This window comes from Amphiura filiformis, unplaced genomic scaffold (genome assembly GCF_039555335.1).
Source record: "Amphiura filiformis unplaced genomic scaffold, Afil_fr2py scaffold_28, whole genome shotgun sequence".
In the NCBI taxonomy this organism is placed as follows: domain Eukaryota; kingdom Metazoa; phylum Echinodermata; class Ophiuroidea; order Amphilepidida; family Amphiuridae; genus Amphiura; species Amphiura filiformis.
In genome coordinates, this window is record NW_027305492.1 from 400,001 (window position 1) to 406,192 (window position 6,192).

Consider the following 6,192-nt stretch of genomic DNA (forward strand, 5'->3'; position numbering starts at 1 on the left):
CGTATCGCAGTAAAAAAAATAGGGACATGACCCTATGGCCCTGAAGCGACCCTTGTCCCGGCAGTGACACTCGACCCGGAACGACCCTTACAGGACCCTCAACCCCTACGAGACCTCTGACCTCTCCCACGTATCCGTATCAAAACGTAGTAACAAAACGCCTCGGACCGCGTCGATCTCGCAGTGAAACGAGTCGATGAGTAAGGAATGAGTCGATGAGGGGAAGAATTAGTAGGTAAACGAGCGTATGAGCGGGGAAATGAAGTCAGTGAGCGGGGAATGCGTAGAAAAATGAGCAAATGGGGTTTTAGACGTTTGAAATTGAAATGACGATACGAATTGGTCGATCGCATTTTATTTAATTACTTTATTATATCATATACTTCTAGTGCCCATTTCTATTCGTTGTTATGAATTCTTCTCCCGTGCATTATTTTCGCGAACTACCCTTCATAGACCAAATTATATAAACCTGCACGCTAAACAATACATTATCTAAGACCCGCACGCTAAACAATAGATTTTAGATAATACGTGCACGCTTAAATACTAGAAATACTACTTTCACATAACTATATAACTTGTTTGTTCGATACATATACCATCAAAAAGTACGAATATACATTCTATGGTGTTAAAATAGTTATAGGTTATGGTATTTTTTCATGCACACGATGTAAATCATAGGTTACAAACTGTGTTCTATTTTGCAACTATCATTGCCATAAATTATGATTAATGAACTCAAATAAATCAAACATCAAATGAGAATAATCGAGCTTCTATTAATCAAAAAGGTCTAAAATGGCACCATTACAAAATATTCAGCATTTTACGAATGAAATACATGTAGGCCTATATCTAAAATAACATAAACACGCCCGGGAAACACACACTAGCGCATAATATCATGATCATGCTTTATAATACTGAACAAATTGTAAAATTCCACTGTCGTGTGTTTTAATAATAAGTAGATTTTAAAGTTCAAGTTATAGAACTATAATGTCCAGTTGATATTGATATATAAGTTTATTCTCTCATCTCTAGTCACCGTAGTACTAGTGAGACGTCAAAATCGACCGTTTCCAGGTCAACTGGTTCAGTGCTCTCTGTGGTCGGAACCACGATATTAAATGATTACAACATAAAGTCAATTGGTTACAAACCATGCGTGAATAAGTTACTAAAGTATGACGTATGGCGCAATCGATACCATTGATAGCTAACTTATACAGTGATTGATTTTCTTGACCAGTTAAATGCTACCTGGTCAATGTTCTGACGGTGTTTATAAAATTTAAGATATTTTCCTAATATTCAAACTAATATAATGAATGCAGCAATTAATATTGCCTATTGTTTTAATACACTCAAAGTATATGACGGATAATGTACTCGTGCAAATGCATACGTCAAGATAATTGCACTTGCCATGAAGTTATTGCATTTAGCAAATGCAATAACTCCACGGCGCGTGCGATTATCTTGACTAATGCATTGCACTCAGTTCATTATCCTTATCATGTTCTAATATGCCGCTTAATCATCTTCGCCGTCGCGTTCCATTTCCTCATCATCATCATCTTCGTCGTTCAGTTGGAAAAGCCCGGTGAATTTAGGGCGATGTTTAGCCAACGTTATTTTCAGCGCTTTGCTCACGTCCTCGCCTTTATCCGTCTTCTCATCGATATCCCGATGAACGTTGACGTCTTTCAGATGGACGTTTTGCGAGTAGCTAGTCTGGTCCGTTTATACCATTCTCGGTAGATGACGTTGTCCTCCAGCTCCGCGTCGTTATCGACTGACGCGTTGGAATCATCCACCCCCGAATTTTTGAGCTCGGAATCGAAACATTTATCGCCCGCGTGACAAGGGTGGGTTTTGAACGCTCAACATGATGCAGTCATGTCTACAGTAGAATTCATCTCGACCTTTGCAGGACTTAACCCCATTAAAAGCTATTAAACCAAGATAACACTCATTGAAACAGCTCAACTGATTAAATCGGATCTTCTCTGGCTGTGCACATGTGACTGTTTTCATGTGCGATATCGCAATAAAGTTTGTATTAAAGCTTCAGTTGGGTAACCGATTATAAAGGAAACGAAAGGAAACAATGGTATGTGTACCATTGTTCACGAAATGAGACAATGGCGTGCTTTTTGTAAACCAGCATTCTTGAAAATGAGCAACATAATGATTGTTGACTGAACACGGTTTGGAAATAATTTCTTCATATTTTTGGTGTTATCTGTCGTTTACATATCCTTCCTAAAACACAAAAGTACGACCCTCTCCAAACACCTAAATTAGCTAAAAATTTAGGACATGTTACAAAACTATATTGTCTAGAATTTTAGAAGAGTACTTTTAATATTGGCCGGTTATTTTTCACACAGCGACGTTAACTAGGCAATGTACTATTACCTATAACATTAACTAAAACACCAAAGTACGAATATTTCCAAACATCTAAATTAGCTAAAATTTAGGACATGTTAAAAACTATATTTTCTAGAACTTTAGAAGAGTACTTTTAATATTGGCCGGTTATTTTTCACACAGCGACGTTAACTAGTCATATCCCCATACGGTTAACGTAGGGCTATTTGTAGAGGTCACGCGTCAATGGGAAAGAGCACTGTGTATTGTGTATAGGAAAACGGACAGTAACTGCAGTATGAATAGAAGCCATGCATCGACTCCTCGAAGGTTAATCCCCGAATGACGTTAAATAGGTGAAACCGGTCTTTATATTTCCCGCTCATTTACTCATTTCACCTCTCATTCAGTGCTCATTGACTCATTCTTCGCTCATTCCTCGCTCATTGACTCAATTCAGCCCTCATTCCTCGCTCATTTACTCATTTCACAGCTCATTGATTCATTTAACCGCTCATTCGCTCATTTCACCGCTAATTGACTCATTCGTTTTGATACGGGTACGTGGGAGAGGTCGGAGGTCATGTAGTAGCCGAAGGTCGTGTAAGGGTCGTTCCGGGTCATATGCAAGAAAAAAGCATCACTTACCCCAACCTATGGCAATATAAGCTGGCCTAAAATTCCTGTGAATACCAAAAACTAGCACTATCATGCGGTATAGATGTAAAGCTTCCACACCCATACAGCAAAACACAGTTAAGAACATGTTGTAACGCAATATTGTTACAGCAAGGCAAACGATCTGATGATGATAAATACGAAATTATTACAAATAACAGTATAAAAGAATTCATCATTTGTTATTACATTGCACTATACCAAGTAGTTAAGCCGTTTATATTGGCACTGTTAGATGGCTAGGAAACTTTATCCCAACGTTAGGTCAACCATGAACAACATACCTGATTTGCTTTTGCTCCTTTGCTTGCGAGGGTCACAAAGTAGGCAAGAATCAATGCTATCATCAAGTTGACATGAACTAGTATTTTATCTTTATCCAAATTGGACCGTTTCCTAGGTGAAATACACAATACAGGAAATACTGAATGAGTTTGATTTGATCACATTTGTTCCATTTTCTTAAATACAGACTAGGAACAGATAAAATTGATCTTAAAAGACTCATGCACAATAAGCAAAAACACAGAGAGATAGCTTCATGAGAAGCTCATTTCACCAAGGAAAAACTAAATAATCTTTCTTTCTTTCTCTTTCCATTTCTTTCTTTCTTTCTTTCTTTCTTTTTTTCTTTCTTTCTTTCTTTCTTTCTTTCTTTCTTCCTTTCTTCCTTTCCTTCTCCAAGCTAAAAGAAACAATAACCCTGTTGACCTTCAAAGCAAAAAACTAAAATCAACTAACCATAGTATGGCACAAATGCTCAAGCCGATCAACAGTGCTATGATAGAAAAGCTGTTACCAATTGCTACCAATTGCTCCACCACGGGCGAGTATTCCATGACGACATGCTACGTAATGGAGAAAACATACTTGTAGGTTATTTACCACCCAACATGATGTAGCGAAAATCCTTAACTTTATATATCATTTAATATGGCACGGTGGCGCAACATAATATCAGGGTAGCTCTAGGACATGAGTTTGAGTCACCGAAGCGCGTAAGTGTTGCACCACCCGAGTGTAAAGATGAGAAGCTGTTAGGGAATAATTTACAATCTAAACACTAAACGAAACTGCGGTACGGTTGCGCCCTTTTTGATGCGAAAGGATGGTGTAGCATCGGAATAAATCAGTGTATGGGCTGTCTGCTGGTATCGAAATGTGAAGTACATGTTAAATCACGAGCATTTTATTTTATTTATTTATTTATTTATTTGTTATGGTCCAATTGTAGTTAAAGTACATGGTGTTTCTTAAAGATTGATACCATAGCTAGTTTGGTTCCTGTACTCACTTACAAGGAAAATATACAAATTGAATCTCAGAAACATGGGTTTTTAACGAAATTCTTCTTTTTCAATCATCGGATATATTTATACTGTTTAGGACATTTATTTGTGCAGTATTAATTTATGATATGTGTATAATAACCTGATGAAGGATTCATTTTTGGCTGTCACTAAAAAATTAATTAAGTGTAAATGTCATGTGATTTTTATTTTGCTTTTATTTTAATTGACTTTACGCAACGGCATTTTTACTCTTTTTTTACTTTGGGAAGTTAAACGGTCTGATTTTCACATTCTTTTAAAAGAAATTGTAATCATCCAAATAGATATAACGCCTTTCTAGTGCATTTTCATGCAAAATACTCAAAAAACGAACTATGCTTGCTACTAGCTTTGTAGTGAATGCGTTTATTTCTTTTGGTCATAAAAGCTTAAAACAGACTATATGACAGAGATGTGTTTTTAAATGTACAGATTAAAATGTACATCAAGATGTATTGATTTCAAGCCTGTGTTAAACGCTAATAATTATTATGTACTTCTTGCGCTAATCATTACCTTTCCAAGACGCATTATTTTAAAGATTAACTGCTTACATCGTAGATATGGCAAACTATTCTTTGTTGTTTTGTACCCTACCTTCGAGAATTCGAAAAGTACCGAGAAAGTTGTAAGATGGTTATATCCACATTTTTGGACTGGATGAGTCTCATCTTCCACAAAAGTATGCGATCCTTCCAGCGACCACATGCTATAAATTGAACCAAATAAGAGGTCATAATGCTCATAAAAAATGGTAACTATGGTAGTTAATATTGTATTAAACTGTTATATATAATGTAGTCACAATAACTTGAATTGGATCATTTGTGTGTCAGCAGAATAAGAACATGGTATTTTACGAGTGGATGTTGCAAATCATTATATTTTTTTTCTTCTTCTCCCATTACACCTTGCACATTACATTACACAGACTACGTACTTGTTTTCAGCATCCCAAAATCCACAAACAATCTTGCTATGATTCCCCAGTAGACTTGAAGCATTTTCACTAAGTGGCTGTCAATAAGATACAAGAACATAAATCACAGAGCATGTGTATTGCTAGATTTACTTGTATCTATAAATGTTGAGCGGCGTGTGTACGCATACAAGTTCCAGGCATGACAGAATTTACGCGGTCACGCGTAAGGCATACGGGCGCTTTCTTTAGCTTGCCTTCGCGTATACGCTCTTGTACAAGTGTGGAGTAATCACAGATAAACAACGATTGACCCCTGTACCGGGACTGATTTACATGATGTTGTTTGAGAACACAACAACACCCCTTGAAAAAGCTCATTAACGTATACTTTGGAGATTAGTGCTAAAACAACAAGACATGTAGAAAGTTCCTAGAAAACTATCGAGGTGAAATTTTCTAAAAACAGTGGTCCGTTGAATTAATTTATTTTCGTAATCTATCAAAAGTCAAATTCAGAAACAAATGTAAATGTTATATTGATAAGGACAAAATAAAAATGAAAATATAATAAAAGAACTATAACTGTCGATATTGAGGACAGAAGTTCACATTTACAGAACGAGTTTTATGCAAGGTTATATGGAATTGTGATAATATCCATAGATATCTCGAGTCAGCGAATAAAGGGATTTTATCTTTCATGAGGATTCAAAACTTGGTCCCCTCTTGCTCTTCACCAATGTTATGCGCTTTTGGATATAAGTTGTTAATTGATTGGTAGAGCAGCCAGACAAAGTAGATATGTTGTAGAGCAAATCTCTGATATAATATTTTGCAGTAGGCCTAAAGCTTTGACGAGAGCGTACATCACATATT